This window comes from Eschrichtius robustus, chromosome 7 (genome assembly GCF_028021215.1).
Source record: "Eschrichtius robustus isolate mEscRob2 chromosome 7, mEscRob2.pri, whole genome shotgun sequence".
Lineage (NCBI taxonomy): Eukaryota > Metazoa > Chordata > Mammalia > Artiodactyla > Eschrichtiidae > Eschrichtius > Eschrichtius robustus.
The window spans coordinates 44104306-44128149 of NC_090830.1; positions in this window are offsets into that span (position 1 = coordinate 44104306).

The following is a 23844-nucleotide window of genomic DNA, read 5'->3' on the forward strand; positions in this document are numbered from 1 at the left end:
GGGCTGAGGGGTTTGGTGAGGTTCGGTGAGCAAACGCAGACGCTTTAAAGTAATACTGCGTGGTACCCATCGCATGGGTCCCAAATCTCCAGGTTCAAGGGCATCTTCCTACATCGAAAACATGCATGAGAAACCCAGAAGACGGTCCACCGAGTGATCGGGAAAGGTTTCTAAAACGCACCTCATTTCTCATCTCCTTGTGCTCGGGTTCGCCATTCCAGCCGCTTTACTAGCAATCTCCCTCCTTGGAGAATCAGCACCTTTAACCTCCTGTTCCATACAGGTGGCAATTTGAACTGAGGATGAACGGGAAGACGGGGAACCAATGAGAGACTAGCTCTAGGTGTTGGGACAGGCACAGGTCACTCTATTTTCCCATCAGGAAGAAGAATTAACCACGGGCTCAGTCTGCCGCCCGGAAGCAGAATAGGGCCTAAAGCAATCCTGCGCTTTTGCGGCCAGCTCCCAAGAGAGCGAGTTGAAAAATGGAGCTCAGGGGCACTGCAATTCACAAACCTGCAGACTTATAAATGATAACTCTCGTCTACAAATATATTGAGGGAAGGCAACAAAGAGGATTTGAAAGCAAGGCAGAATTGCAGGAAACAGATTTCAGGAGGCAGATTCGAATCGCCTTTAAAGCACAGGAAAAGCGGCAAAACCTCGACAATGATTCCCTTGGCCAAAAAGGGCGTATGCGTTTTTTCCTGAATATAATCAGGAAAAAACGCATACGCCCTTTTTGGCCAACCAAGCAACCTGGAAAGGCAAATCAGCGCTACAAAGAAGTCTCGCTTCCCATCGGTCAAAAGGGCCATGCTGAGTAAAGTGTCAAAACCAGAAATGCAGGACAGGCCACGGAGAAACGGGAGCCTTGCTACGCTGATGGGCGGGATGTAAATTGCCAACAGCCACTCTGGAGAAGTGTACGGTGTGTCCTGAAACATTTACAAAACTCAGCTTAGAGAGCATAGGGCACTTCCACTCATGGGCGTATAAAGTGGGAAAACTAAAAATCAGCAAGACAGAAGCACCCCAAAGTTTAGGGCTGCTCTGTTGACAAGAACCTCCACTTCGTTACACCTTAAATATCCCAGGAAAGAGAAAAATGGATAAAGAAGTTGTGGTCCTTATGTACAATGGAATATCACTCAGCCATGAAATCAACGTCATAAGGCTAGTAGCAGCATGATGAGTGGATTTAGGTACGACGATTCTAAGTGCAATAAGTCACACAGAAAAAGACACTTATCATAAGATATCACTTATAGAGGGAATGTAAAAACCGCTACCCTTGAACTGAATTACAAAACAGAACAGAGTCACACGGTTAGAAAACACACTATGGCTGCCTAACGGGAAAGGTGAGGTGGGGTGATGCATAAAACAAGGGTTTCAAATTAGCTCAGATACCGTTCCATAAACCCAATACGTAATAGACAAGACCTACTCCTTGCTCAGGAAACTGGACTCAACACCCCCTATTCACCGCCCAAGAATATATCTGACTAGTAAGAATCTTAAAACCTATGTATTGATATCTCTCTGTAAGTGAGTCAAGTGGGTGTAAAGCTGCATAAACACAGCAGTGAAAAGCAGCTAAACCCCATTATAAAACTCAATTAATTTTAAAAACCCGTGAAACAAAGACAGTGAAAGGGAGAGAAATTCTTACAAAATTCGTTCAGGCGCTGTGATGCCACCTGGATTGACCATATCTAGACCCGCAGCTGATTGAGACATAAGGGTGGACACTCTTGGGGCTGAGGGGTTTGGTGAGGTTCGGTGAGCAAACGCAGACGCTTTAAAGTAATACTGCGTGGTACCCATCGCATGGGTCCCAAATCTCCAGGTTCAAGGGCATCTTCCTACATCGAAAACATGCATGAGAAACCCAGAAGACGGTCCACCGAGTGATCGGGAAAGGTTTCTAAAACGCACCTCATTTCTCATCTCCTTGTGCTCGGGTTCGCCATTCCAGCCGCTTTACTAGCAATCTCCCTCCTTGGAGAATCAGCACCTTTAACCTCCTGTTCCATACAGGTGGCAATTTGAACTGAGGATGAACGGGAAGACGGGGAACCAATGAGAGACTATCTCTAGGTTTTGGGACAGGCACAGGTCACTCTATTTTCCCATCAGGAAGAAGAATTAACCACGGGCTCAGTCTGCCGCCCGGAAGCAGAATAGGGCCTAAAGCAATCCTGCGCTTTTGCGGCCAGCTCCCAAGAGAGCGAGTTGAAAAATGGAGCTCAGGGGCACTGCAATTCACAAACCTGCAGACTTATAAATGATAACTCTCGTCTACAAATATATTGAGGGAAGGCAACAAAGAGGATTTGAAAGCAAGGCAGAATTGCAGGAAACAGATTTCAGGAGGCAGATTCGAATCGCCTTTAAAGCACAGGAAAAGCGGCAAAACCTCGACAATGATGCCCTTGGCCAAAAAGGGCGTATGCGTTTTTTCCTGAATATATTCAGGAAAAAACGCATACGCCCTTTTTGGCCAACCAAGTAACCTGGAAAGGCAAATCAGGGCTACAAAGAAGTCTCGCTTCCCATCGGTCAAAAGGGCCATGCTGAATAAAGTGTCAAAACCAGAAATGCAGGACAGGCCACGGAGAAACGGGAGCCTTGCTACGCTGATGGGCGGGATGGAAATTGCCAACAGCCACTCTGGAGAAGTGTACGGTGTGTCCTGAAACATTTACAAAACTCAGCTTAGAGAGCATAGGGCACTTCCACTCATGGGCGTATAAATTGGGAAAACTAAAAATCAGCAAGACAGAAGCACCCCAAAGTTTAGGGCTGCTCTGTTGACAAGAACCTCCACTTCGTTACACCTTAAATATCCCAGGAAAGAGAAAAATGGATAAAGAAGTTGTGGTCCTTATGTACAATGGAATATCACTCAGCCATGAAATCAACGTCATAAGGCTAGTAGCAGCATGATGAGTGGATTTAGGTACGACGATTCTAAGTGCAATAAGTCACACAGAAAAAGACACTTATCATAAGATATCACTTATAGAGGGAATGTAAAAACCGCTACCCTTGAACTGAATTACAAAACAGAACAGAGTCACACGGTTAGAAAACACACTATGGCTGCCTAACGGGAAAGGTGAGGTGGGGTGATGCATAAAACAAGGGTTTCAAATTAGCTCAGATACCGTTCCATAAACCCAATACGTAATAGACAAGACCTACTCCTTGCTCAGGGAACTGGACTCAACACCCCCTATTCACCGCCCAAGAATATATCTGACTAGTAAGAATCTTAAAACCTATGTATTGATATCTCTCTGTAAGTGAGTCAAGTGGGTGTAAAGCTGCATAAACACAGCAGTGAAAAGCAGCTAAACCCCATTATAAAACTCAATTAATTTTAAAAACCCGTGAAACAAAGACAGTGAAAGGGAGAGAAATTCTTACAAAATTCGTTCAGGCGCTGTGATGCCACCTGGATTGACCATATCTAGACCCGCAGCTGATTGAGACATAAGGGTGGACACTCTTGGGGCTGAGGGGTTTGGTGAGGTTCGGTGAGCAAACGCAGACGCTTTAAAGTAATACTGCGTGGTACCCATCGCATGGGTCCCAAATCTCCAGGTTCAAGGGCATCTTCCTACATCGAAAACATGCATGAGAAACCCAGAAGATGGTCCACCGAGTGATCGGGAAAGGTTTCTAAAACGCACCTCATTTCTCATCTCCTTGTGCTCGGGTTCGCCATTCCAGCCGCTTTACTAGCAATCTCCCTCCTTGGAGAATCAGCACCTTTAACCTCCTGTTCCATACAGGTGGCAATTTGAACTGAGGATGAACGGGAAGACGGGGAACCAATGAGAGACTAGCTCTAGGTGTTGGGACAGGCACAGGTCACTCTATTTTCCCATCAGGAAGAAGAATTAACCACGGGCTCAGTCTGCCGCCCGGAAGCAGAATAGGGCCTAAAGCAATCCTGCGCTTTTGCGGCCAGCTCCCAAGAGAGCGAGTTGAAAAATGGAGCTCAGGGGCACTGCAATTCACAAACCTGCAGACTTATAAATGATAACTCTCGTCTACAAATATATTGAGGGAAGGCAACAAAGAGGATTTGAAAGCAAGGCAGAATTGCAGGAAACAGATTTCAGGAGGCAGATTCGAATCGCCTTTAAAGCACAGGAAAAGCGGCAAAACCTCGACAATGATTCCCTTGGCCAAAAAGGGCGTATGCGTTTTTTCCTGAATATAATCAGGAAAAAACGCATACGCCCTTTTTGGCCAACCAAGCAACCTGGAAAGGCAAATCAGCGCTACAAAGAAGTCTCGCTTCCCATCGGTCAAAAGGGCCATGCTGAGTAAAGTGTCAAAACCAGAAATGCAGGACAGGCCACGGAGAAACGGGAGCCTTGCTACGCTGATGGGCGGGATGTAAATTGCCAACAGCCACTCTGGAGAAGTGTACGGTGTGTCCTGAAACATTTACAAAACTCAGCTTAGAGAGCATAGGGCACTTCCACTCATGGGCGTATAAAGTGGGAAAACTAAAAATCAGCAAGACAGAAGCACCCCAAAGTTTAGGGCTGCTCTGTTGACAAGAACCTCCACTTCGTTACACCTTAAATATCCCAGGAAAGAGAAAAATGGATAAAGAAGTTGTGGTCCTTATGTACAATGGAATATCACTCAGCCATGAAATCAACGTCATAAGGCTAGTAGCAGCATGATGAGTGGATTTAGGTACGACGATTCTAAGTGCAATAAGTCACACAGAAAAAGACACTTATCATAAGATATCACTTATAGAGGGAATGTAAAAACCGCTACCCTTGAACTGAATTACAAAACAGAACAGAGTCACACGGTTAGAAAACACACTATGGCTGCCTAACGGGAAAGGTGAGGTGGGGTGATGCATAAAACAAGGGTTTCAAATTAGCTCAGATACCGTTCCATAAACCCAATACGTAATAGACAAGACCTACTCCTTGCTCAGGGAACTGGACTCAACACCCCCTATTCACCGCCCAAGAATATATCTGACTAGTAAGAATCTTAAAACCTATGTATTGATATCTCTCTGTAAGTGAGTCAAGTGGGTGTAAAGCTGCATAAACACAGCAGTGAAAAGCAGCTAAACCCCATTATAAAATTCAATTAATTTTAAAAACCCGTGAAACAAAGACAGTGAAAGGGAGAGAAATTCTTACAAAATTCGTTCAGGCGCTGTGATGCCACCTGGATTGACCATATCTAGACCCGCAGCTGATTGAGACATAAGGGTGGACACTCTTGGGGCTGAGGGGTTTGGTGAGGTTCGGTGAGCAAACGCAGACGCTTTAAAGTAATACTGCGTGGTACCGATCGCATGGGTCCCAAATCTCCAGGTTCAAGGGCATCTTCCTACATCGAAAACATGCATGAGAAACCCAGAAGACGGTCCACCGAGTGATCGGGAAAGGTTTCTAAAACGTTCCTCATTTCTCATCTCCTTGTGCTCGGGTTCGCCATTCCAGCCGCTTTACTAGCAATCTCCCTCCTTGGAGAATCAGCACCTTTAACCTCCTGTTCCATACAGGTGGCAATTTGAACTAAGGATGAACGGGAAGACGGGGAACCAATGAGAGACTAGTTCTAGGTGTTGGGACAGGCACAGGTCACTCTATTTTCCCATCAGGAAGAAGAATTAACCACGGGCTCAGTCTGCCGCCCGGAAGCAGAATAGGGCCTAAAGCAATCCTGCGCTTTTGCGGCCAGCTCCCAAGAGAGCGAGTTGAAAAATGGAGCTCAGGGGCACTGCAATTCACAAACCTGCAGACTTATAAATGATAACTCTCGTCTACAAATATATTGAGGGAAGGCAACAAAGAGGATTTGAAAGCAAGGCAGAATTGCAGGAAACAGATTTCAGGAGGCAGATTCGAATCGCCTTTAAAGCACAGGAAAAGCGGCAAAACCTCGACAATGATGCCCTTGGCCAAAAAGGGCGTATGCGTTTTTTTCTGAATATATTCAGGAAAAAACGCATACGCCCTTTTTGGCCAACCAAGCAACCTGGAAAGGCAAATCAGGGCTACAAAGAAGTCTCGCTTCCCATCGGTCAAAAGGGCCATGCTGAATAAAGTGTCAAAACCAGAAATGCAGGACAGGCCACGGAGAAACGGGAGCCTTGCTACGCTGATGGGCGGGATGGAAATTGCCAACAGCCACTCTGGAGAAGTGTACGGTGTGTCCTGAAACATTTACAAAACTCAGCTTAGAGAGCATAGGGCACTTCCACTCATGGGCGTATAAATTGGGAAAACTAAAAATCAGCAAGACAGAAGCACCCCAAAGTTTAGGGCTGCTCTGTTGACAAGAACCTCCACTTCGTTACACCTTAAATATCCCAGGAAAGAGAAAAATGGATAAAGAAGTTGTGGTCCTTATGTACAATGGAATATCACTCAGCCATGAAATCAACGTCATAAGGCTAGTAGCAGCATGATGAGTGGATTTAGGTACGACGATTCTAAGTGCAATAAGTCACACAGAAAAAGACACTTATCATAAGATATCACTTATAGAGGGAATGTAAAAACCGCTACCCTTGAACTGAATTACAAAACAGAACAGAGTCACACGGTTAGAAAACACACTATGGCTGCCTAACGGGAAAGGTGAGGTGGGGTGATGCATAAAACAAGGGTTTCAAATTAGCTCAGATACCGTTCCATAAACCCAATACGTAATAGACAAGACCTACTCCTTGCTCAGGAAACTGGACTCAACACCCCCTATTCACCGCCCAAGAATATATCTGACTAGTAAGAATCTTAAAACCTATGTATTGATATCTCTCTGTAAGTGAGTCAAGTGGGTGTAAAGCTGCATAAACACAGCAGTGAAAAGCAGCTAAACCCCATTATAAAACTCAATTAATTTTAAAAACCCGTGAAACAAAGACAGTGAAAGGGAGAGAAATTCTTACAAAATTCGTTCAGGCGCTGTGATGCCACCTGGATTGACCATATCTAGACCCGCAGCTGATTGAGACATAAGGGTGGACACTCTTGGGGCTGAGGGGTTTGGTGAGGTTCGGTGAGCAAACGCAGACGCTTTAAAGTAATACTGCGTGGTACCCATCGCATGGGTCCCAAATCTCCAGGTTCAAGGGCATCTTCCTACATCGAAAACATGCATGAGAAACCCAGAAGACGGTCCACCGAGTGATCGGGAAAGGTTTCTAAAACGCACCTCATTTCTCATCTCCTTGTGCTCGGGTTCGCCATTCCAGCCGCTTTACTAGCAATCTCCCTCCTTGGAGAATCAGCACCTTTAACCTCCTGTTCCATACAGGTGGCAATTTGAACTGAGGATGAACGGGAAGACGGGGAACCAATGAGAGACTAGCTCTAGGTTTTGGGACAGGCACAGGTCACTCTATTTTCCCATCAGGAAGAAGAATTAACCACGGGCTCCGTCTGCCGCCCGGAAGCAGAATAGGGCCTAAAGCAATCCTGCGCTTTTGCGGCCAGCTCCCAAGAGAGCGAGTTGAAAAATGGAGCTCAGGGGCACTGCAATTCACAAACCTGCAGACTTATAAATGATAACTCTCGTCTACAAATATATTGAGGGAAGGCAACAAAGAGGATTTGAAAGCAAGGCAGAATTGCAGGAAACAGATTTCAGGAGGCAGATTCGAATCGTCTTTAAAGCACAGGAAAAGCGGCAAAACCTCGACAATGATGCCCTTGGCCAAAAAGGGCGTATGCGTTTTTTCCTGAATATATTCAGGAAAAAACGCATACGCCCTTTTTGGCCAACCAAGCAACCTGGAAAGGCAAATCAGGGCTACAAAGAAGTCTCGCTTCCCATCGGTCAAAAGGGCCATGCTGAATAAAGTGTCAAAACCAGAAATGCAGGACAGGCCACGGAGAAACGGGAGCCTTGCTACGCTGATGGGCGGGATGGAAATTGCCAACAGCCACTCTGGAGAAGTGTACGGTGTGTCCTGAAACATTTACAAAACTCAGCTTAGAGAGCATAGGGCACCTCCACTCATGGGCGTATAAATTGGGAAAACTAAAAATCAGCAAGACAGAAGCACCCCAAAGTTTAGGGCTGCTCTGTTGACAAGAACCTCCACTTCGTTACACCTTAAATATCCCAGGAAAGAGAAAAATGGATAAAGAAGTTGTGGTCCTTATGTACAATGGAATATCACTCAGCCATGAAATCAACGTCATAAGGCTAGTAGCAGCATGATGAGTGGATTTAGGTACGACGATTCTAAGTGCAATAAGTCACACAGAAAAAGACACTTATCATAAGATATCACTTATAGAGGGAATGTAAAAACCGCTACCCTTGAACTGAATTACAAAACAGAACAGAGTCACACGGTTAGAAAACACACTATGGCTGCCTAACGGGAAAGGTGAGGTGGGGTGATGCATAAAACAAGGGTTTCAAATTAGCTCAGATACCGTTCCATAAACCCAATACGTAATAGACAAGACCTACTCCTTGCTCAGGGAACTGGACTCAACACCCCCTATTCACCGCCCAAGAATATATCTGACTAGTAAGAATCTTAAAACCTATGTATTGATATCTCTCTGTAAGTGAGTCAAGTGGGTGTAAAGCTGCATAAACACAGCAGTGAAAAGCAGCTAAACCCCATTATAAAACTCAATTAATTTTAAAAACCCGTGAAACAAAGACAGTGAAAGGGAGAGAAATTCTTACAAAATTCGTTCAGGCGCTGTGATGCCACCTGGATTGACCATATCTAGACCCGCAGCTGATTGAGGCATAAGGGTGGACACTCTTGGGGCTGAGGGGTTTGGTGAGGTTCGGTGAGCAAACACAGACGCTTTAAAGTAATACTGCGTGGTACCCATCGCATGGGTCCCAAATCTCCAGGTTCAAGGGCATCTTCCTACATCGAAAACATGCATGAGAAACCCAGAAGACGGTCCACCGAGTGATCGGGAAAGGTTTCTAAAACGCACCTCATTTCTCATCTCCTTGTGCTCGGGTTCGCCATTCCAGCCGCTTTACTAGCAATCTCCCTCCTTGGAGAATCAGCACCTTTAACCTCCTGTTCCATACAGGTGGCAATTTGAACTGAGGATGAACGGGAAGACGGGGAACCAATGAGAGACTAGCTCTAGGTGTTGGGACAGGCACAGGTCACTCTATTTTCCCATCAGGAAGAAGAATTAACCACGGGCTCAGTCTGCCGCCCGGAAGCAGAATAGGGCCTAAAGCAATCCTGCGCTTTTGCGGCCAGCTCCCAAGAGAGCGAGTTGAAAAATGGAGCTCAGGGGCACTGCAATTCACAAACCTGCAGACTTATAAATGATAACTCTCGTCTACAAATATGTTGAGGGAAGGCAACAAAGAGGATTTGAAAGCAAGGCAGAATTGCAGGAAACAGATTTCAGGAGGCAGATTCGAATCGCCTTTAAAGCACAGTAAAAGCGGCAAAACCTCGACAATGATTCCCTTGGCCAAAAAGGGCGTATGCGTTTTTTCCTGAATATAATCAGGAAAAAACGCATACGCCCTTTTTGGCCAACCAAGCAACCTGGAAAGGCAAATCAGCGCTACAAAGAAGTCTCGCTTCCCATCGGTCAAAAGGGCCATGCTGAATAAAGTGTCAAAACCAGAAATGCAGGACAGGCCACGGAGAAACGGGAGCCTTGCTACGCTGATGGGCGGGATGGAAATTGCCAACAGCCACTCTGGAGAAGTGTACGGTGTGTCCTGAAACATTTACAAAACTCAGCTTAGAGAGCATAGGGCACTTCCACTCATGGGCGTATAAATTGGGAAAACTAAAAATCAGCAAGACAGAAGCACCCCAAAGTTTAGGGCTGCTCTGTTGACAAGAACCTCCACTTCGTTACACCTTAAATATCCCAGGAAAGAGAAAAATGGACAAAGAAGTTGTGGTCCTTATGTACAATGGAATATCACTCAGCCATGAAATCAACGTCATAAGGCTAGTAGCAGCATGATGAGTGGATTTAGGTACGACGATTCTAAGTGCAATAAGTCACACAGAAAAAGACACTTATCATAAGATATCACTTATAGAGGGAATGTAAAAACCGCTACCCTTGAACTGAATTACAAAACAGAACAGAGTCACACGGTTAGAAAACACACTATGGCTGCCTAACGGGAAAGGTGAGGTGGGGTGATGCATAAAACAAGGGTTTCAAATTAGCTCAGATACCGTTCCATAAACCCAATACGTAATAGACAAGACCTACTCCTTGCTCAGGAAACTGGACTCAACACCCCCTATTCACCGCCCAAGAATATATCTGACTAGTAAGAATCTTAAAACCTATGTATTGATATCTCTCTGTAAGTGAGTCAAGTGGGTGTAAAGCTGCATAAACACAGCAGTGAAAAGCAGCTAAACCCCATTATAAAACTCAATTAATTTTAAAAACCCGTGAAACAAAGACAGTGAAAGGGAGAGAAATTCTTACAAAATTCGTTCAGGCGCTGTGATGCCACCTGGATTGACCATATCTAGACCCGCAGCTGATTGAGACATAAGGGTGGACACTCTTGGGGCTGAGGGGTTTGGTGAGGTTCGGTGAGCAAACGCAGACGCTTTAAAGTAATACTGCGTGGTACCCATCGCATGGGTCCCAAATCTCCAGGTTCAAGGGCATCTTCCTACATCGAAAACATGCATGAGAAACCCAGAAGACGGTCCACCGAGTGATCGGGAAAGGTTTCTAAAACGCACCTCATTTCTCATCTCCTTGTGCTCGGGTTCGCCATTCCAGCCGCTTTACTAGCAATCTCCCTCCTTGGAGAATCAGCACCTTTAACCTCCTGTTCCATACAGGTGGCAATTTGAACTGAGGATGAACGGGAAGACGGGGAACCAATGAGAGACTAGCTCTAGGTTTTGGGACAGGCACAGGTCACTCTATTTTCCCATCAGGAAGAAGAATTAACCACGGGCTCCGTCTGCCGCCCGGAAGCAGAATAGGGCCTAAAGCAATCCTGCGCTTTTGCGGCCAGCTCCCAAGAGAGCGAGTTGAAAAATGGAGCTCAGGGGCACTGCAATTCACAAACCTGCAGACTTATAAATGATAACTCTCGTCTACAAATATATTGAGGGAAGGCAACAAAGAGGATTTGAAAGCAAGGCAGAATTGCAGGAAACAGATTTCAGGAGGCAGATTCGAATCGTCTTTAAAGCACAGGAAAAGCGGCAAAACCTCGACAATGATGCCCTTGGCCAAAAAGGGCGTATGCGTTTTTTCCTGAATATATTCAGGAAAAAACGCATACGCCCTTTTTGGCCAACCAAGCAACCTGGAAAGGCAAATCAGGGCTACAAAGAAGTCTCGCTTCCCATCGGTCAAAAGGGCCATGCTGAATAAAGTGTCAAAACCAGAAATGCAGGACAGGCCACGGAGAAACGGGAGCCTTGCTACGCTGATGGGCGGGATGGAAATTGCCAACAGCCACTCTGGAGAAGTGTACGGTGTGTCCTGAAACATTTACAAAACTCAGCTTAGAGAGCATAGGGCACCTCCACTCATGGGCGTATAAATTGGGAAAACTAAAAATCAGCAAGACAGAAGCACCCCAAAGTTTAGGGCTGCTCTGTTGACAAGAACCTCCACTTCGTTACACCTTAAATATCCCAGGAAAGAGAAAAATGGATAAAGAAGTTGTGGTCCTTATGTACAATGGAATATCACTCAGCCATGAAATCAACGTCATAAGGCTAGTAGCAGCATGATGAGTGGATTTAGGTACGACGATTCTAAGTGCAATAAGTCACACAGAAAAAGACACTTATCATAAGATATCACTTATAGAGGGAATGTAAAAACCGCTACCCTTGAACTGAATTACAAAACAGAACAGAGTCACACGGTTAGAAAACACACTATGGCTGCCTAACGGGAAAGGTGAGGTGGGGTGATGCATAAAACAAGGGTTTCAAATTAGCTCAGATACCGTTCCATAAACCCAATACGTAATAGACAAGACCTACTCCTTGCTCAGGGAACTGGACTCAACACCCCCTATTCACCGCCCAAGAATATATCTGACTAGTAAGAATCTTAAAACCTATGTATTGATATCTCTCTGTAAGTGAGTCAAGTGGGTGTAAAGCTGCATAAACACAGCAGTGAAAAGCAGCTAAACCCCATTATAAAACTCAATTAATTTTAAAAACCCGTGAAACAAAGACAGTGAAAGGGAGAGAAATTCTTACAAAATTCGTTCAGGCGCTGTGATGCCACCTGGATTGACCATATCTAGACCCGCAGCTGATTGAGGCATAAGGGTGGACACTCTTGGGGCTGAGGGGTTTGGTGAGGTTCGGTGAGCAAACGCAGACGCTTTAAAGTAATACTGCGTGGTACCCATCGCATGGGTCCCAAATCTCCAGGTTCAAGGGCATCTTCCTACATCGAAAACATGCATGAGAAACCCAGAAGACGGTCCACCGAGTGATCGGGAAAGGTTTCTAAAACGCACCTCATTTCTCATCTCCTTGTGCTCGGGTTCGCCATTCCAGCCGCTTTACTAGCAATCTCCCTCCTTGGAGAATCAGCACCTTTAACCTCCTGTTCCATACAGGTGGCAATTTGAACTGAGGATGAACGGGAAGACGGGGAACCAATGAGAGACTAGCTCTAGGTGTTGGGACAGGCACAGGTCACTCTATTTTCCCATCAGGAAGAAGAATTAACCACGGGCTCAGTCTGCCGCCCGGAAGCAGAATAGGGCCTAAAGCAATCCTGCGCTTTTGCGGCCAGCTCCCAAGAGAGCGAGTTGAAAAATGGAGCTCAGGGGCACTGCAATTCACAAACCTGCAGACTTATAAATGATAACTCTCGTCTACAAATATATTGAGGGAAGGCAACAAAGAGGATTTGAAAGCAAGGCAGAATTGCAGGAAACAGATTTCAGGAGGCAGATTCGAATCGCCTTTAAAGCACAGGAAAAGCGGCAAAACCTCGACAATGATGCCCTTGGCCAAAAAGGGCGTATGCGTTTTTTCCTGAATATATTCAGGAAAAAACGCATACGCCCTTTTTGGCCAACCAAGCAACCTGGAAAGGCAAATCAGGGCTACAAAGAAGTCTCGCTTCCCATCGGTCAAAAGGGCCATGCTGAATAAAGTGTCAAAACCAGAAATGCAGGACAGGCCACGGAGAAACGGGAGCCTTGCTACGCTGATGGGCGGGATGGAAATTGCCAACAGCCACTCTGGAGAAGTGTACGGTGTGTCCTGAAACATTTACAAAACTCAGCTTAGAGAGCATAGGGCACCTCCACTCATGGGCGTATAAATTGGGAAAACTAAAAATCAGCAAGACAGAAGCACCCCAAAGTTTAGGGCTGCTCTGTTGACAAGAACCTCCACTTCGTTACACCTTAAATATCCCAGGAAAGAGAAAAATGGATAAAGAAGTTGTGGTCCTTATGTACAATGGAATATCACTCAGCCATGAAATCAACGTCATAAGGCTAGTAGCAGCATGATGAGTGGATTTAGGTACGACGATTCTAAGTGCAATAAGTCACACAGAAAAAGACACTTATCATAAGATATCACTTATAGAGGGAATGTAAAAACCGCTACCCTTGAACTGAATTACAAAACAGAACAGAGTCACACGGTTAGAAAACACACTATGGCTGCCTAACGGGAAAGGTGAGGTGGGGTGATGCATAAAACAAGGGTTTCAAATTAGCTCAGATACCGTTCCATAAACCCAATACGTAATAGACAAGACCTACTCCTTGCTCAGGGAACTGGACTCAACATCCCCTATTCACCGCCCAAGAATATATCTGACTAGTAAGAATCTTAAAACCTATGTATTGATATCTCTCTGTAAGTGAGTCAAGTGGGTGTAAAGCTGCATAAACACAGCAGTGAAAAGCAGCTAAACCCCATTATAAAACTCAATTAATTTTAAAAACCCGTGAAACAAAGACAGTGAAAGGGAGAGAAATTCTTACAAAATTCGTTCAGGCGCTGTGATGCCACCTGGATTGACCATATCTAGACCCGCAGCTGATTGAGGCATAAGGGTGGACACTCTTGGGGCTGAGGGGTTTGGTGAGGTTCGGTGAGCAAACGCAGACGCTTTAAAGTAATACTGCGTGGTACCCATCGCATGGGTCCCAAATCTCCAGGTTCAAGGGCATCTTCCTACATCGAAAACATGCATGAGAAACCCAGAAGACGGTCCACCGAGTGATCGGGAAAGGTTTCTAAAACGCACCTCATTTCTCATCTCCTTGTGCTCGGGTTCGCCATTCCAGCCGCTTTACTAGCAATCTCCCTCCTTGGAGAATCAGCACCTTTAACCTCCTGTTCCATACAGGTGGCAATTTGAACTGAGGATGAACGGGAAGACGGGGAACCAATGAGAGACTAGCTCTAGGTGTTGGGACAGGCACAGGTCACTCTATTTTCCCATCAGGAAGAAGAATTAACCACGGGCTCAGTCTGCCGCCCGGAAGCAGAATAGGGCCTAAAGCAATCCTGCGCTTTTGCGGCCAGCTCCCAAGAGAGCGAGTTGAAAAATGGAGCTCAGGGGCACTGCAATTCACAAACCTGCAGACTTATAAATGATAACTCTCGTCTACAAATATATTGAGGGAAGGCAACAAAGAGGATTTGAAAGCAAGGCAGAATTGCAGGAAACAGATTTCAGGAGGCAGATTCGAATCGCCTTTAAAGCACAGGAAAAGCGGCAAAACCTCGACAATGATTCCCTTGGCCAAAAAGGGCGTATGCGTTTTTTCCTGAATATAATCAGGAAAAAACGCATACGCCCTTTTTGGCCAACCAAGCAACCTGGAAAGGCAAATCAGCGCTACAAAGAAGTCTCGCTTCCCATCGGTCAAAAGGGCCATGCTGAGTAAAGTGTCAAAACCAGAAATGCAGGACAGGCCACGGAGAAACGGGAGCCTTGCTACGCTGATGGGCGGGATGGAAATTGCCAACAGCCACTCTGGAGAAGTGTACGGTGTGTCCTGAAACATTTACAAAACTCAGCTTAGAGAGCATAGGGCACTTCCACTCATGGGCGTATAAATTGGGAAAACTAAAAATCAGCAAGACAGAAGCACCCCAAAGTTTAGGGCTGCTCTGTTGACAAGAACCTCCACTTCGTTACACCTTAAATATCCCAGGAAAGAGAAAAATGGACAAAGAAGTTGTGGTCCTTATGTACAATGGAATATCACTCAGCCATGAAATCAACGTCATAAGGCTAGTAGCAGCATGATGAGTGGATTTAGGTACGACGATTCTAAGTGCAATAAGTCACACAGAAAAAGACACTTATCATAAGATATCACTTATAGAGGGAATGTAAAAACCGCTACCCTTGAACTGAATTACAAAACAGAACAGAGTCACACGGTTAGAAAACACACTATGGCTGCCTAACGGGAAAGGTGAGGTGGGGTGATGCATAAAACAAGGGTTTCAAATTAGCTCAGATACCGTTCCATAAACCCAATACGTAATAGACAAGACCTACTCCTTGCTCAGGGAACTGGACTCAACACCCCCTATTCACCGCCCAAGAATATATCTGACTAGTAAGAATCTTAAAACCTATGTATTGATATCTCTCTGTAAGTGAGTCAAGTGGGTGTAAAGCTGCATAAACACAGCAGTGAAAAGCAGCTAAACCCCATTATAAAACTCAATTAATTTTAAAAACCCGTGAAACAAAGACAGTGAAAGGGAGAGAAATTCTTACAAAATTCGTTCAGGCGCTGTGATGCCACCTGGATTGACCATATCTAGACCCGCAGCTGATTGAGGCATAAGGGTGGACACTCTTGGGGCTGAGGGGTTTGGTGAGGTTCGGTGAGCAAACGCAGACGCTTTAAAGTAATACTGCGTGGTACCCATCGCATGGGTCCCAAATCTCCAGGTTCAAGGGCATCTTCCTACATCGAAAACATGCATGAGAAACCCAGAAGACGGTCCACCGAGTGATCGGGAAAGGTTTCTAAAACGCACCTCATTTCTCATCTCCTTGTGCTCGGGTTCGCCATTCCAGCCGCTTTACTAGCAATCTCCCTCCTTGGAGAATCAGCACCTTTAACCTCCTGTTCCATACAGGTGGCAATTTGAACTGAGGATGAACGGGAAGACGGGGAACCAATGAGAGACTAGCTCTAGGTGTTGGGACAGGCACAGGTCACTCTATTTTCCCATCAGGAAGAAGAATTAACCACGGGCTCAGTCTGCCGCCCGGAAGCAGAATAGGGCCTAAAGCAATCCTGCGCTTTTGCGGCCAGCTCCCAAGAGAGCGAGTTGAAAAATGGAGCTCAGGGGCACTGCAATTCACAAACCTGCAGACTTATAAATGATAACTCTCGTCTACAAATATATTGAGGGAAGGCAACAAAGAGGATTTGAAAGCAAGGCAGAATTGCAGGAAACAGATTTCAGGAGGCAGATTCGAATCGCCTTTAAAGCACAGGAAAAGCGGCAAAACCTCGACAATGATTCCCTTGGCCAAAAAGGGCGTATGCGTTTTTTCCTGAATATAATCAGGAAAAAACGCATACGCCCTTTTTGGCCAACCAAGCAACCTGGAAAGGCAAATCAGCGCTACAAAGAAGTCTCGCTTCCCATCGGTCAAAAGGGCCATGCTGAGTAAAGTGTCAAAACCAGAAATGCAGGACAGGCCACGGAGAAACGGGAGCCTTGCTACGCTGATGGGCGGGATGGAAATTGCCAACAGCCACTCTGGAGAAGTGTACGGTGTGTCCTGAAACATTTACAAAACTCAGCTTAGAGAGCATAGGGCACTTCCACTCATGGGCGTATAAATTGGGAAAACTAAAAATCAGCAAGACAGAAGCACCCCAAAGTTTAGGGCTGCTCTGTTGACAAGAACCTCCACTTCGTTACACCTTAAATATCCCAGGAAAGAGAAAAATGGACAAAGAAGTTGTGGTCCTTATGTACAATGGAATATCACTCAGCCATGAAATCAACGTCATAAGGCTAGTAGCAGCATGATGAGTGGATTTAGGTACGACGATTCTAAGTGCAATAAGTCACACAGAAAAAGACACTTATCATAAGATATCACTTATAGAGGGAATGTAAAAACCGCTACCCTTGAACTGAATTACAAAACAGAACAGAGTCACACGGTTAGAAAACACACTATGGCTGCCTAACGGGAAAGGTGAGGTGGGGTGATGCATAAAACAAGGGTTTCAAATTAGCTCAGATACCGTTCCATAAACCCAATACGTAATAGACAAGACCTACTCCTTGCTCAGGAAACTGGACTCAACACCCCCTATTCACCGCCCAAGAATATATCTGACTAGTAAGAATCTTAAAACCTATGTATTGATATCTCTCTGTAAGTGAGTCAAGTGGGTGTAAAGCTGCATAAACACAGCAGTGAAAAGCAGCTAAACCCCATTATAAAACTCAATTAATTTTAAAAACCCGTGAAACAAAGACAGTGAAAGGGAGAGAAATTCTTACAAAATTCGTTCAGGCGCTGTGATGCCACCTGGATTGACCATATCTAGACCCGCAGCTGATTGAGACATAAGGGTGGACACTCTTGGGGCTGAGGGGTTTGGTGAGGTTCGGTGAGCAAACGCAGACGCTTTAAAGTAATACTGCGTGGTACCCATCGCATGGGTCCCAAATCTCCAGGTTCAAGGGCATCTTCCTACATCGAAAACATGCATGAGAAACCCAGAAGACGGTCCACCGAGTGATCGGGAAAGGTTTCTAAAACGCACCTCATTTCTCATCTCCTTGTGCTCGGGTTCGCCATTCCAGCCGCTTTACTAGCAATCTCCCTCCTTGGAGAATCAGCACCTTTAACCTCCTGTTCCATACAGGTGGCAATTTGAACTGAGGATGAACGGGAAGACGGGGAACCAATGAGAGACTAGCTCTAGGTTTTGGGACAGGCACAGGTCACTCTATTTTCCCATCAGGAAGAAGAATTAACCACGGGCTCCGTCTGCCGCCCGGAAGCAGAATAGGGCCTAAAGCAATCCTGCGCTTTTGCGGCCAGCTCCCAAGAGAGCGAGTTGAAAAATGGAGCTCAGGGGCACTGCAATTCACAAACCTGCAGACTTATAAATGATAACTCTCGTCTACAAATATATTGAGGGAAGGCAACAAAGAGGATTTGAAAGCAAGGCAGAATTGCAGGAAACAGATTTCAGGAGGCAGATTCGAATCGCCTTTAAAGCACAGGAAAAGCGGCAAAACCTCGACAATGATGCCCTTGGCCAAAAAGGGCGTATGCGTTTTTTCCTGAATATATTCAGGAAAAAACGCATACGCCCTTTTTGGCCAACCAAGCAACCTGGAAAGGCAAATCAGGGCTACAAAGAAGTCTCGCTTCCCATCGGTCAAAAGGGCCATGCTGAATAAAGTGTCAAAACCAGAAATGCAGGACAGGCCACGGAGAAACGGGAGCCTTGCTACGCTGATGGGCGGGATGGAAATTGCCAACAGCCACTCTGGAGAAGTGTACGGTGTGTCCTGAAACATTTACAAAACTCAGCTTAGAGAGCATAGGGCACCTCCACTCATGGGCGTATAAATTGGGAAAACTAAAAATCAGCAAGACAGAAGCACCCCAAAGTTTAGGGCTGCTCTGTTGACAAGAACCTCCACTTCGTTACACCTTAAATATCCCAGGAAAGAGAAAAATGGATAAAGAAGTTGTGGTCCTTATGTACAATGGAATATCACTCAGCCATGAAATCAACGTCATAAGGCTAGTAGCAGCATGATGAGTGGATTTAGGTACGACGATTCTAAGTGCAATAAGTCACACAGAAAAAGACACTTATCATAAGATATCACTTATAGAGGGAATGTAAAAACCGCTACCCTTGAACTGAATTACAAAACAGAACAGAGTCACACGGTTAGAAAACACACTATGGCTGCCTAACGGGAAAGGTGAGGTGGGGTGATGCATAAAACAAGGGTTTCAAATTAGCTCAGATACCGTTCCATAAACCCAATACGTAATAGACAAGACCTACTCCTTGCTCAGGGAACTGGACTCAACACCCCCTATTCACCGCCCAAGAATATATCTGACTAGTAAGAATCTTAAAACCTATGTATTGATATCTCTCTGTAAGTGAGTCAAGTGGGTGTAAAGCTGCATAAACACAGCAGTGAAAAGCAGCTAAACCCCATTATAAAACTCAATTAATTTTAAAAACCCGTGAAACAAAGACAGTGAAAGGGAGAGAAATTCTTACAAAATTCGTTCAGGCGCTGTGATGCCACCTGGATTGACCATATCTAGACCCGCAGCTGATTGAGACATAAGGGTGGACACTCTTGGGGCTGAGGGGTTTGGTGAGGTTCGGTGAGCAAACGCAGACGCTTTAAAGTAATACTGCGTGGTACCCATCGCATGGGTCCCAAATCTCCAGGTTCAAGGGCATCTTCCTACATCGAAAACATGCATGAGAAACCCAGAAGACGGTCCACCGAGTGATCGGGAAAGGTTTCTAAAACGCACCTCATTTCTCATCTCCTTGTGCTCGGGTTCGCCATTCCAGCCGCTTTACTAGCAATCTCCCTCCTTGGAGAATCAGCACCTTTAACCTCCTGTTCCATACAGGTGGCAATTTGAACTGAGGATGAACGGGAAGACGGGGAACCAATGAGAGACTAGCTCTAGGTGTTGGGACAGGCACAGGTCACTCTATTTTCCCATCAGGAAGAAGAATTAACCACGGGCTCAGTCTGCCGCCCGGAAGCAGAATAGGGCCTAAAGCAATCCTGCGCTTTTGCGGCCAGCTCCCAAGAGAGCGAGTTGAAAAATGGAGCTCAGGGGCTCTGCAATTCACAAACCTGCAGACTTATAAATTATAACTCTCGTCTACAAATATATTGAGGGAAGGCAACAAAGAGGATTTGAAAGCAAGGCAGAATTGCAGGAAACAGATTTCAGGAGGCAGATTCGAATCGCCTTTAAAGCACAGGAAAAGCGGCAAAACCTCGACAATGATGCCCTTGGCCAAAAAGGGCGTATGCGTTTTTTCCTGAATATATTCAGGAAAAAACGCATACGCCCTTTTTGGCCAACCAAGCAACCTGGAAAGGCAAATCAGGGCTACAAAGAAGTCTCGCTTCCCATCGGTCAAAAGGGCCATGCTGAATAAAGTGTCAAAACCAGAAATGCAGGACAGGCCACGGAGAAACGGGAGCCTTGCTACGCTGATGGGCGGGATGGAAATTTCCAACAGCCACTCTGGAGAAGTGTACGGTGTGTCCTGAAACATTTACAAAACTCAGCTTAGAGAGCATAGGGCACTTCCACTCATGGGCGTATAAATTGGGAAAACTAAAAATCAGCAAGACAGAAGCACCCCAAAGTTTAGGGCTGCTCTGTTGACAAGAACCTCCACTTCGTTACACCTTAAATATCCCAGGAAAGAGAAAAATGGATAAAGAAGTTGTGGTCCTTATGTACAATGGAATATCACTCAGCCATGAAATCAACGTCATAAGGCTAGTAGCAGCATGATGAGTGGATTTAGGTACGACGATTCTAAGTGCAATAAGTCACACAGAAAAAGACACTTATCATAAGATATCACTTATAGAGGGAATGTAAAAACCGCTACCCTTGAACTGAATTACAAAACAGAACAGAGTCACACGGTTAGAAAACACACTATGGCTGCCTAACGGGAAAGGTGAGGTGGGGTGATGCATAAAACAAGGGTTTCAAATTAGCTCAGATACCGTTCCATAAACCCAATACATAATAGACAAGACCTACTCCTTGCTCAGGGAACTGGACTCAACACCCCCTATTCACCGCCCAAGAATATATCTGACTAGTAAGAATCTTAAAACCTATGTATTGATATCTCTCTGTAAGTGAGTCAAGTGGGTGTAAAGCTGCATAAACACAGCAGTGAAAAGCAGCTAAACCCCATTATAAAACTCAATTAATTTTAAAAACCCGTGAAACAAAGACAGTGAAAGGGAGAGAAATTCTTACAAAATTCGTTCAGGCACTGTGATGCCACCTGGATTGACCATATCTAGACCCGCAGCTGATTGAGACATAAGGGTGGACACTCTTGGGGCTGAGGGGTTTGGTGAGGTTCGGTGAGCAAACGCAGACGCTTTAAAGTAATACTGCGTGGTACCCATCGCATGGGTCCCAAATCTCCAGGTTCAAGGGCATCTTCCTACATCGAAAACATGCATGAGAAACCCAGAAGACGGTCCACCGAGTGATCGGGAAAGGTTTCTAAAACGCACCTCATTTCTCATCTCCTTGTGCTCGGGTTCGCCATTCCAGCCGCTTTACTAGCAATCTCCCTCCTTGGAGAATCAGCACCTTTAACCTCCTGTTCCATACAGGTGGCAATTTGAACTGAGGATGAACGGGAAGACGGGGAACCAATGAGAGACTAGCTCTAGGTTTTGGGACAGGCACAGGTCACTCTATTTTCCCATCAGGAAGAAGAATTAACCACGGGCTCCGTCTGCCGCCCGGAAGCAGAATAGGGCCTAAAGCAATCCTGCGCTTTTGCGGCCAGCTCCCAAGAGAGCGAGTTGAAAAATGGAGCTCAGGGGCACTGCAATTCACAAACCTGCAGACTTATAAATGATAACTCTCGTCTACAAATATATTGAGGGAAGGCAACAAAGAGGATTTGAAAGCAAGGCAGAATTGCAGGAAACAGATTTCAGGAGGCAGATTCGAATCGCCTTTAAAGCACAGGAAAAGCGGCAAAACCTCGACAATGATGCCCTTGGCCAAAAAGGGCGTATGCGTTTTTTCCTGAATATATTCAGGAAAAAACGCATACGCCCTTTTTGGCCAACCAAGCAACCTGGAAAGGCAAATCAGGGCTACAAAGAAGTCTCGCTTCCCATCGGTCAAAAGGGCCATGCTGAATAAAGTGTCAAAACCAGAAATGCAGGACAGGCCACGGAGAAACGGGAGCCTTGCTACGCTGATGGGCGGGATGGAAATTGCCAACAGCCACTCTGGAGAAGTGTACGGTGTGTCCTGAAACATTTACAAAACTCAGCTTAGAGAGCATAGGGCACCTCCACTCATGGGCGTATAAATTGGGAAAACTAAAAATCAGCAAGACAGAAGCACCCCAAAGTTTAGGGCTGCTCTGTTGACAAGAACCTCCACTTCGTTACACCTTAAATATCCCAGGAAAGAGAAAAATGGATAAAGAAGTTGTGGTCCTTATGTACAATGGAATATCACTCAGCCATGAAATCAACGTCATAAGGCTAGTAGCAGCATGATGAGTGGATTTAGGTACGACGATTCTAAGTGCAATAAGTCACACAGAAAAAGACACTTATCATAAGATATCACTTATAGAGGGAATGTAAAAACCGCTACCCTTGAACTGAATTACAAAACAGAACAGAGTCACACGGTTAGAAAACACACTATGGCTGCCTAACGGGAAAGGTGAGGTGGGGTGATGCATAAAACAAGGGTTTCAAATTAGCTCAGATACCGTTCCATAAACCCAATACGTAATAGACAAGACCTACTCCTTGCTCAGGGAACTGGACTCAACACCCCCTATTCACCGCCCAAGAATATATCTGACTAGTAAGAATCTTAAAACCTATGTATTGATATCTCTCTGTAAGTGAGTCAAGTGGGTGTAAAGCTGCATAAACACAGCAGTGAAAAGCAGCTAAACCCCATTATAAAACTCAATTAATTTTAAAAACCCGTGAAACAAAGACAGTGAAAGGGAGAGAAATTCTTACAAAATTCGTTCAGGCGCTGTGATGCCACCTGGATTGACCATATCTAGACCCGCAGCTGATTGAGACATAAGGGTGGACACTCTTGGGGCTGAGGGGTTTGGTGAGGTTCGGTGAGCAAACGCAGACGCTTTAAAGTAATACTGCGTGGTACCCATCGCATGGGTCCCAAATCTCCAGGTTCAAGGGCATCTTCCTACATCGAAAACATGCATGAGAAACCCAGAAGACGGTCCACCGAGTGATCGGGAAAGGTTTCTAAAACGCACCTCATTTCTCATCTCCTTGTGCTCGGGTTCGCCATTCCAGCCGCTTTACTAGCAATCTCCCTCCTTGGAGAATCAGCACCTTTAACCTCCTGTTCCATACAGGTGGCAATTTGAACTGAGGATGAACGGGAAGACGGGGAACCAATGAGAGACTAGCTCTAGGTGTTGGGACAGGCACAGGTCACTCTATTTTCCCATCAGGAAGAAGAATTAACCACGGGCTCAGTCTGCCGCCCGGAAGCAGAATAGGGCCTAAAGCAATCCTGCGCTTTTGCGGCCAGCTCCCAAGAGAGCGAGTTGAAAAATGGAGCTCAGGGGCACTGCAATTCACAAACCTGCAGACTTATAAATGATAACTCTCGTCTACAAATATATTGAGGGAAGGCAACAAAGAGGATTTGAAAGCAAGGCAGAATTGCAGGAAACAGATTTCAGGAGGCAGATTCGAATCGCCTTTAAAGCACAGGAAAAGCGGCAAAACCTCGACAATGATGCCCTTGGCCAAAAAGGGCGTATGCGTTTTTTCCTGAATATAATCAGGAAAAAACGCATACGCCCTTTTTGGCCAACCAAGCAACCTGGAAAGGCAAATCAGCGCTACAAAGAAGTCTCGCTTCCCATCGGTCAAAAGGGCCATGCTGAGTAAAGTGTCAAAACCAGAAATGCAGGACAGGCCACGGAGAAACGGGAGCCTTGCTACGCTGATGGGCGGGATGGAAATTGCCAACAGCCACTCTGGAGAAGTGTACGGTGTGTCCTGAAACATTTACAAAACTCAGCTTA